Below are 10,810 nucleotides of genomic sequence, written 5' to 3'. Positions count from 1 at the left end.
CCCCGCCCCCGCCAGCCCAGGAATCAGAGAGCCTCTCTGGGAGCCGCAGGGCCAGTACACACTTGCTGTCACTTGCTGACAACCATGCTTCGGGATCCTGTTCCAATCCAGACAATGTACCCCAAAGAGCTCACCATCTGTGGGAAAGGAGTCAAAGCCTTCAGAAAGACAGCCTGAAGGCTTTTTGTGACTCATGTCAAGAACGTCTTTAGCCCTGTTACATTAAGAATACTTCTAAATCCACAATCAATAAAACAACACGTTTACGAAGAAATTTAAAAACAAAAGACAGGTTTAAAAGTTTAAAATACAGGAAGAGCAGATGTTTCTCAAGGCGCAGGTCACAACTCAACAGCACACACTGAAGAAACTCCGGGAACTGCAGCCAAGACTTCACCAATGAAACAGAGCAAACGAAAAGTCTCAAAGTGCCCGTCAGAACGCCACCTTCCGGAACACGTGTTTCACATATAAACACACACATACAGAGACACGTTAGAGAAAGCTGCAGCTCCATGCGTGTCAGAGAAGGACGGCGCTCCCCGGGGCTTTCAGAGGCTGGCTTTTCCAGACGGAGATCGCCAGGCCTTTCCAGACGGAGATCGCCAGGCCTTTCCTTGGAGGCACCTCTGGGTAGAGTCAAACCTCCAAACTTCCAGTTAGGAGCCACGGACGTTCACCGTTTGCACCACCCGGGGACTCCTATATATCCGTGCATACACATATACATACGCACATGCATATATACATACACACGCACATACATATACACATACACACGCGCATACACACGTACATACCCGCGCGCATGCATATACACATACACACGCGCATGCATATACACATACACACATACATACACACGTGCATACACACATACATACACACATGCATACACACATACATACCCGCGCGCATGCATATACACATACACACGCACATGCATATACACATACACACGCGCATACACACATACATACACACGCGCATACACACATACATACACACGCGCATACACACATACATACCCGCGCGCATGCATATACACATACACACGCGCATACACACATACATACACACGTGCACGCATATATACATACACACGCACATACACACATACATACACGCGTGCATGCATATATACACACACACGGAAAGACTGACATCTGTGCACGTACATGCGCACACTGGGACTTAAGGCACATTTTATTTCTTACAGTGGGCCATGGTCAAGAAATTTCATGCATAATAGTTTAATACGGTAAGACAGTTCTGTCAAAAATACTAGCCATGTGATTATCTGTGTTGCGATTAGGATAACAACTTAGAATAGATTAGCTAAACGTAGCAAACTAAACGGGAATTATTAAAACCTGAGATGGTATGAAAAGCTGGAGGAAGGGTTTTTACTGTGCCATCAACTTGTTTTTACGGAATCAACAGGATTGGGTACTCGACATCCAGCTACAGCTAACCTAATCTAATCCACACTGTGCTGACGTCGGAACAGCCCTCCTCCTGGCCTCCTGGCCTCCCCTCCGCAGTGGTAGCATACACTGCATTTAAAAACCCAATGACACAACACAGGTGAACCTAGAACACAGGATGCTGAGGGAAATAAGTCAGACACAGAAGGCAAATGCTGTGTAATCCGGCTCTCACAGAACATCTAGGACAGGCAAACGCACCCACGCCAGAGTTCACTGGTGGTTACCGGGGGTGGGAGGCAGGGGGACGAGGGCGTCCCCGCTTGGGGGGCACTGAGTTTCTGTTGGGGTGGGAGGCAGGGGGACGAGGAAGTCCCTGCTTGGGGGTCACTGAGTTTCTGTTGGGGTGGGAGGCAGGGGGACGAGGGCGTCCCCGCTTGGGGGGCACTGAGTTTCTGTTGGGGTGGGAGGCAGGGGGACGAGGGCGTCCCCACTTGGGGGGCACTGAGTTTCTGTTGGGGTGGGAGGCAGGGGGACGAGGGCGTCCCCGCTTGGGGGGCACTGAGTTTCTGTTGGGGTGGGAGGCAGGGGGACGAGGGAGTCCCCGCTTGGGGGGCACTGAGTTTCTGTTGGGGTGGGAGGCAGGGGGACGAGGGAGTCCCCGCTTGGGGGGCACTCAGTTTCTGTTGGGGTGGGAGGCAGGGGGACGAGGGAGTCCCCGCTTGGGGGTCACTGAGTTTCTGTTAAGGGCGAAGGAAAAACAATGGTTACACAACACGAGGAGCCTAATTAACGTCACTGAGTTGTACACTAAAAAAATGTTGAAATGACAAATATTTGTTTTATATGTATCTTTTACCACAATTTAAAAATAAAGGAAAAAAACCCCAATGACCCAAGTATACCAGCCTCGTCCTTGTTCCCAAGTGTACTGGATAAGAGCAACCCTGGAGAATGAAGTCTGGGGCTATGATCCAGAACACTAAATAAATGTTAGGCATCTGAAGGAAGCTCCAGTCATGGCAGACAACACTGGAAGGACTTCACACAGAAACTGAAGTACACATACACGTGTACGCCTCAGAAAGCCGTGCCAAATGCAATGATTTCTTATCTGCTCTCACTGAATGCTTGTCTTCGTTACCCAGTGCTGTTATAACAGAAGTACTACAAGTGGGTGGCTTTAACAAACAGAAGTTTATTTTCTCACAGTTTAGGAGGCTAGAAGTCCAAATTTAGAGTCCTGGCTCTAGGACAAGGTTTTCTCTGTCGGCTCTGGAGGAAGGTCCTGGCCTCCTCTGAGCTTCGGTTCCCGGTGATCTTCATGTGGCTTGGTGTACCTTCCCCCATCTCTGCTTTCTTGGCTTGCTGGTTTAATCTCTTTCAGATTTCAAGAGACTGACTTAAAACACACCCTGCACTACTCCTGCCTCGTTAGCATAACAAAGACAACCCATTCCCAAATGGGAGTATAACCACAGGCATTGAGGTTACGGTTTACAACACATATTTTGGGGGGGACACAATTCAACCCATAACATTCCACCCTTTGGCCCCCCAAAATTAAATGTCCTTGCCACATGCAAAACACATTCACCCCATCACATCGCCCCAGAAATCTTAACTCAACTCCACTTTCAAAATCTCATCTTCCAAATCATCGAAACCAACTATCAGAGAGACTTCGGACTTATTCCATCCCAGGGAAAAGTGCCTTTTCACCTGTGAGCCTATGGAATCTTGACTACAACTTATCTGCTTCCAAAGTACAATGGTGGAACAGGTACAAGGTAGACATTTCCATTACAAATGGGAGCAAATAGAGGGAAATAAGGATAATGGGCACCAAGAAGTCCAAAACCCAGCAGAACAATTTACATTAGCTCTCAAGGTTTGAAAAGAATCCTATGTTCTCCAGGACCATCTGGGCAACTGCCCCACCCTCCAGACTCTGAGTGTTGGTCATACCCTCTGGATTCTGGGTGGGGGCCTCTCTGCCCTGGGACTCAGCTCCACTTTCCAGGCCCACTGTGATGGCAACTCTGCTCCCTAGGTTTTGGGCACCCCCATTCTCTGAGGCCTTCTGAATGGCCATCTCACCTCCTCAGCCCCGGCAGGCCCCGTTCTCCTGCCCCTTGGACATGGCAGCCCCACCCCATCAGCTTTGGGCAATGTCCCATCCCCCTGGCACACCTTAACAGCAGCCCCACACTCCACAACTGAGTTGACAAAAATTTCACTCTTTGAAACCTAGGAGGCTGTGATCCCACCCTTTGAAACCAAGAAGGCCGTGCTTCCTGTGCTCCTTCCAACAGTTCTGCTGATCTCCCAGCTGCTCCAGGTATTTCCTTTTTTTTTTTTCTTGGAGGACAACAAATGTAGGTCCTTTGGCCCGTTTCCTGCCTACAGAATTCCAAGAGTCAGACGGTGTTCTTTCCTTTTTTCTTTCTCTGTCCCCTTCAGTCTAAGCTGATGGGTTTTCTGCTGCAGTAGTTGGTTAGATCCATCAGTCACAGGCTTCATCTCTTTAACAAAAGACTGCGTGGCCACGTCCTTGGTGAACACTCTAGGACACATGTCTTTAGTTTCTAAAACAGAATTTTCCAAATCTTTAAGTTCTGTTTTCATTTTACACAGTTCATTTTTAAGTCTATCTCTCTCCTATCGCATTTTACTCTAAGCAGCAAGCAGAAACCACACAGCCCCCTTAAAATGTTGCTTAGAAATCTCATCAGGTAGCCAAGTTCATTACTAAAAGGCTCTACCTTCCGGGAAACATCTGGACATAATTCAGACAACTTATTTGCCACTGCATAAAAAACATGGCTCTTCCTCCATTTTCCAATCACACGTCGATCGTTTTTTTTAAAAGCCTCATCAGAAGCACGTTTAACATCCACATTTCTAGCAACAGTCTGTTGCTGGCACCGTGTGCATTCACTTAGACAACAGAAACTTTTCTACAGCTCTCCTCACTTCCCTCTGAGCCCTCACCAGAATTGCCTTTGACATCCATGATTCTATCAACGGTCTCTTCAAGGGAACCTAGGCTTTTACTATTAACCCATTGCCACCGAGTCACCTTAAACTCTTCCAGCCTCTATCTATTACCCAATTCCAAAACTGCTTCCACATTTTAGGTATCTGTTACAGCAGCACCCCTCTCCTCTGGTACCAAATTGTCTTAGTTATCTAGTGTTGCAATAAAAGAAATACCACAAGTGGATGGCTTTAACAAACAGATATTTGTTTTCTCACAGTTTAGGAGGCTATAAGTCCGAATTCTGGGTCCCAGCTCTAGGGGAAGGCTTGTGGAGGAAGGTCCTTCTCTCTTCTGAGCTTCTGCTCCTGGGCAATCTTCATGTGGCTTAGCATGTGTCTTCCCCCATCTCTGCTTCTCTCGCTTGTTTAATCCCTGTTAAAGCACTCAGTTGCTGACCAAAAGGTCAATACTTCAAACCCATCAGCTGCTCCATGGGAGAAAGATGTGGCAGTCTGCTTCCGTAAAGACTTATCAGCCTCGGAAACCCTATGTGGCAGTTCTACTCTGTCCTACAGGATCACTATGAGTTGAAATCAACTCGACAGCAACGAGTTTGTTTTGTTTTTTTTTTGGAGGGGCGGTTTATATCTCAAATGAAATTGACTTAAGAAACACCCTACACAAATCCTGTCATTAACAAAACAACCCATTCCCAAGGGGGATTATAACCACAGGCACAGAGGCTAGGATTCACAACTCACCTGGGGACAGGATTCACTCCACGGCAACACTGTTCCAGCTCGTTACTTGGAAACCTGCAATTTCTACCACACAATTTGGCACAAATACTCCTGGTGTGGCTGTTTTTATTTATCTTTTTAACTATAAATGTCTTTAAAGTAACATTAACGTAACTGTTCTAACAACGTTGCAAGAACTGACACAACTTCCAAAAAATCCTATGTATCTTTCAGTTCACACGATGACCTGACATGACTACGCCAATTCCACACGGTCATACAAGAAGTGCTGTGTTTTTTGAAAGGCTGTAACCAATCGCTGAATACAAGTGGTAGCAATCCATAATCGATAGATGCAGTGTGCGCTAGCTGCCTTCACAGAACAGAAAAAAATGACTTTTCAAATTCCTGAAGTTCAAACACTAAATACATGTCTGAGTAACTAGGTCAGTAATTGCCCCTAAAAACTTCAAAACAGCAGAGGATGGAGGGCGAAGGTTGCCTCCTCAAGATAACTGTTGGGTAGCTTAACGTGGTCACATTGTGATAAAAGCGCTCAGCAAAACAGGAATCAAAGGGAAATTCCTCAACATAATTAAGGGCACATATGTAAAACCAACAGCCAACATTATTCTCAGTGGAGAACGACTGAGAGCATTCCCTTTGAGAATGGGAACAAGACAAGAACATCCTTTATCACCACTCTTATTCAATATTGTACTGGAAGTCCTAGCTAGAGCAATAAGGAAAGAAAGGGTATCCAAATTGGAAAGAAGTAAAACTATCCTTACTTGCAGATGACATGATCCTATACATAGAAGATCCCAGAGACTCCACAAGAAAGTTACAGTAACTAATAGGAGCATTTAGCAGAGTGACAGACTATAAGGTCAACACACAAAAATCAGTTGGGTCTTCTACACTAACAAAGGGGATTCTGAAAAGGAAATCAAGAAATCAATACCGTTTACGACAGCCCCCAAAAGGATAAAAGACCTAGGAATAAACTTAACCAGGGCTGTAAAAAACTTATACAAGTAAAGCGCTACCGCAAGAAACTAAAAGAGATCCACACAAATGGAAAAACATTCCAGGCTCATGGACTGGAAAACTTAACATTGTGAAAAAAGGTCAATACTACTAAAAGCAACCTATACATAAATACAATTCCGATCCAAACCCCAGCAACATTCTTTATTGAAATGGAAAAACTAATCTCCAACTTTATATGGAAAGGAAAAAGGCCGTACATAGCTAAAGCAATACCGAAGAAGAACAGAGCAGGCAGCCCTGACCTTCCCAATCTCAAAACTTACTACACAGCAGCATTAATCAAAAGAACCTGGTATTGGTTTAACGACAGACACACAGACCAATGGAATAGAATTGAGAATTCAGAAGTAAATCCACCCATCTACAGGCAGGTGGATTTATTTCTGAATTCTCAAATTGGTTTTTTTTTTTTTTACAGGCAGCTGATCAAAGTCTGTTCAATGAGAACGAAACAGTCTCTTCGACAAACGGTGCTGGCAAAAAACTGGATATCCACTGGCGGAAAAACCAGTCAGGACGGGCACCTCACACCATGCAAAGAAACAAATTCAACATCGGTCAAAGACCTATACGTTAAAGCTAAGACTATAAAGTTCCTGGACGATAACATAGGCTCAAAACCAGGGGACCTCATTTTCGGCATAAATAGTCTAACAAACAAAACAAAAAATGCCAAGAGCACCACAAGATGAATTAGATAGTTGGACCTCCTAAAAACTAGATACGCTCATCAAAAAATTTTACCAAGAGATTAAGAAGAGAACCTACAGACTGGGAAAAAATCTTTGGCAACAACATATCTGATAAGGTTCCAATGTCTAAAATACAAAAAATGTCAACAGCTCAACAGCAAAAAGACAATCAAAAAATGGACAAGGGACATGGGCACTTCACCAAAGAGGACATTCAGGCAGAGAGTAAATACATGAAGAGATGCTCATGATCATCAGCCGTTACCAAAAACCCCAAACCAAACCCACTGCCATGGCTGCTGCTGTTGTTAGGTGCCATCGAGTTTTTTCTGACTCACAGAGCCCCTACAGGACAGAGTAGAACTGCCCCATAGGGTTGCCAAGGAGAAACTGTGGATTCGAACTCCCGAACTTTTGGTTAACCACTACGCCAGCCGGGCTTCCCACTGCCATTAGAGAGATGCAAATCAAAACTACAAAGAGATACCATCTCACCGCTGCAAAAATAGCGATGGAAACAAAAAAATAAACAACAGAAAACATAAATGCTGGTGAGGTTGTGAGAGACTGGAACTCTTACACATTGCTGGTGGGATTGTAAAATGGTACAACCACTATGGAAAACAGTACGGCGCTTCCTCAAAAGCTAGAAATAGAGATATCTTCTGATCCAGCAGTTCCACTCCTATGTATACAACCTAGAGATACAAGAGCAGTGACACAAACAGACATATGCACACCTATGTTCGTTGCAGCACTATTCACAATAGCAAAAAGATGGAAACAACCAAGTGCCCTCACAGATGAATGGATAAAGAAACTGTCATACATACATACAATGCAATACTATGCAACTATAAAGAATGAGGAGTCCATGAAACATTTTATAACATGAATGAACCTGGAGGACATTATGCTGAGTGAAATAAGTCAATCACAAAAACAGAAATATTGTAATTACAAAAAGTCAAGAAGAGATACACATATGGAAAGCAAAGTTCTTTGATGGGTTACCAGGGACGGTAGGGACAAGAATCACTTTCTAGACAGTAGACACTCGTTACTTTTGGTGATGGGAAAGGCAGTTACACAGGCTTCCTACACATATGCAAACAACTTGCTGGACTGGTTTACTGGGTCAAAAGGCTTGGGACCCTAGTCTTGGGGGACAACTTAGTCAACTGGCATAACATAGTACACAAGATAACGTTCTACATCCTGGTTTGTGAGTTGCATCTGGAGTCTTTAAAGCCTGTGAGCAGCCATCTAAGAGACAACTACTGGTTTCTACTCACTTGGAGCAAAAGAGAACGAAGGAAGCCAGAGGCTCAAAGAAGAAATCAGTCACAGGACTAGTAGCCCTCATGAACCGCAATCTTTCCAACCTGAGACCAGAAGAACTAGATGGTGCTGGGATATCACTACCAACCATTCTGACCAGGGACACAATAGAAGGTTCCAGATGGATTGGGAGAAAAATGTACAAAAATTTAAATTCCTGAAAAAGTTCAGACCTACTGAACCAGCAGAGAGGAGGGGGTTATCTAGAGAAATTCCCAGACTATGTATTGCCCTAAGATACTTTTTGAACTTGGATTTCAAGCTATTTCTGCAGGTCACCTTTCAGCCAAATATACTGGCTGATAAAATAAACATCACCTGTGAGTGATGTGCTCCCTTAAACAATTAACTATGTAAGACCAAACGGTCAATAATTACCCAAGGCAAAGATGAGAAGGCGAGGAGGAGAAGGGAGGCTAGATCAATGGAAACAGAACAAACAGAATGGAAGTAAGGAGAATGCTGACACATGGTGAATACTGTAACCAACGGCATGCAACAATTTGTATAAAAAGTGTTAAAGGGGAACCTAATTTCCTTGTAAACTTTCACCTAAAACACTATAATACACTATCTTAAAAAATGGCCACACTGAAAAAGAAAACTTTCGATAGGCACTTCTCCAGGTGTTATTTGCAAAGGCATCAAAAAGGTGGGGGGTGGGGAGGAGAGAGAAGCGTTCCAAAGCACCAGAAACTGTAAAGGAGAGGTCTGCTGACCCCGTGGACCCTAACCCTTCCCAAACTGTGCATGAAGTCATCTCAATGGCTAGCTCTGCAGCGGGGAAGACGCTCCGCCCGGGCGCCCAGGTCCCCGCAGGGCATCCCCCCGCCGGGCTGTGACAGCAGGCGGCGAGCAGCCACACGCAGGGCGCAGGGCCTGGGAGCCGTCCCCCTCGTTCAGGAGGCGGCCCAGGCTCCGCTGCTCAGAGCGGCCGCAGGACGAGCACCCGGGCGCAGGCACCGGGCCCTGCCCGAGCCGTCTGCGCTGCCAGCACCGCGCGCGCCCGCTCGCCCGCCCCGGAGAACGCTGTCACGGGCACGTCCGAGCAGCGCGCCCGCAGCCGGCCTGCCTCCAGCCCGGGGCCCGCAGCAGCTGCCCGCGCTCCGGGGCGCCCCGAGGCTCGGGCCCGCGCGGCGCGGCCTCCCTCCGCCGCAGCCGCGCCCGTTCCCCGCCGCGCGCAGCACCCCCGCGCCCCAGGCCCGCGCCGGCCGAGAGCTGGAGGCCGGGCAGGCTCCGCGAGGGGGCGGCGGCCGCTTACCTCGAAGTAGGCTCCGGGGGCGGCGCCGCCCGCGCCCGCGCCGTGGGGCCCGTTGGCCGCCGCCGAGCCGCCCAGGAGGCCCGCCGCGCCGCCCGGGGCCGCCAGGGCCGCGGCCTGGGAGCCGCGCAGCGCCGCCGCCGGGCCGGCCTTGCCGCCGCTCGCGCCGCCGTTGCCTCCGCCCGAGCCTCCGCCGCCGCCGCCGCCCCGCTTGTTCTTCCGGCGCTTGGCCCCGCGCTTGGCGTCGGCCGGACTCATGGCGGGCGGGCGGGCGGGCGGGCGGGCGGCGAGGGAGCGCCGAGCGGGGGCCGCGGCGGCGGAGGGCGCGGAGGGCGGGGAAGGCGGGCGGGCTGAGGCGGCGGCGGCGGCGGCGGCGGCGGCGGGGCGCTCCGGCCGGCCGAGGGCGGGGGCGGCGGCGCGGGTCGCCGGCCGGGCGGGGAGGCCTGGGGCGGGCAGGAGCTGCGGGCAAGGCCGCTGGGCAGGAGGAGCGGCGAGTCCGGCGGGCCCGGCGCTGCCGCTGACCAGAGTTAGAGTCCAATATGGCGGACACAAGGGGAAAGGGATCCCAGTTTACGTCGGGGAGGGGGAAGGAGCGGCGGGAGGGGGAGGGGTGTGGGCGCCCTCCCCCCGCCTCCCTCCTCCCCCCAGGGCCGGATCCCCTTTCCTCGCCCTCTCCCCCCGCCGTTAACAAGCGCCCGGCGCGCAGGGCACGCCGGGAGCTGAAGTCCATACTGCCGGAGCCGCCGCTGGGAGCACCGGGGGGGAGGACCACAGTTCCCGTCAGGCCGTGCGCGGCCGAGGGGCCGGGCCGGGGGAGGGGCTGAGGAGGGAGCGCCGGATCGGCGCTGACGTCACCGCGTTCTCCTCGCCGCCGGCCGCGCCCCGCGCCGCGCAGCCTTGTGGGTGTTGTAGTCGAGCGGGGGCAGGGCCGGCGAGAGGCCGCGGCGCTGCCCGGGATGGCGAACTACAGGGCTAGAGGCGAGCAGTTCCGCCTCTTGGACAGACACCCAGACGCCCCCGCGCGGCCGGCCAGGAGGTCCGCAGACCTGGTCCAGGTTCCGGGCTGAGGGCCCGGCCTTCATGCGACAGGCGGGAAGCCCCTGCGCCGGCCCTGCCCGAAGTGAAGCCGATGACCTTGGTCTAACCGCGGCTTCGAACCCGCCTCCGCCGCTCTGTGGTTGCGTGACCTTGGGCAGGGCCCGTAGCCCGAGGCTCAGATTACTGTGTGCGGACCTCAGAGCTACCTGCCCTCTGGGGCCGTGCGGGACTGAAGGGGGCGCCCGGAAAGCGTGTGGCCCAGCAGCGCCCGGGCGCGC

The 10,810-nt window shown here is 50.4% G+C and overlaps 1 protein-coding gene across 1 annotated transcript in view; it reads right to left on the bottom strand.

Moving 5' to 3' along the window:
- The window catches only part of FAM193A (family with sequence similarity 193 member A), a 201,302-nt gene extending 191,748 nt beyond the window's left edge, over window positions 1-9,554 (bottom strand). The window contains exon 1 of the mRNA XM_064286156.1: window positions 9,498-9,554. The gene's annotated coding sequence lies outside the window, so the exon portion shown is untranslated. The remainder of the gene's footprint in view (window positions 1-9,497) is intronic.
- Window positions 9,555-10,810: the final 1,256 nt, after the last annotated feature.

The sequence above is a fragment of the Loxodonta africana genome, chromosome 5 (genome assembly GCF_030014295.1).
Source record: "Loxodonta africana isolate mLoxAfr1 chromosome 5, mLoxAfr1.hap2, whole genome shotgun sequence".
Lineage (NCBI taxonomy): Eukaryota > Metazoa > Chordata > Mammalia > Proboscidea > Elephantidae > Loxodonta > Loxodonta africana.
The sequence above is the reverse complement of the archived record's forward strand: the minus strand, read 5'-3'. Positions and strand labels throughout refer to the sequence as shown.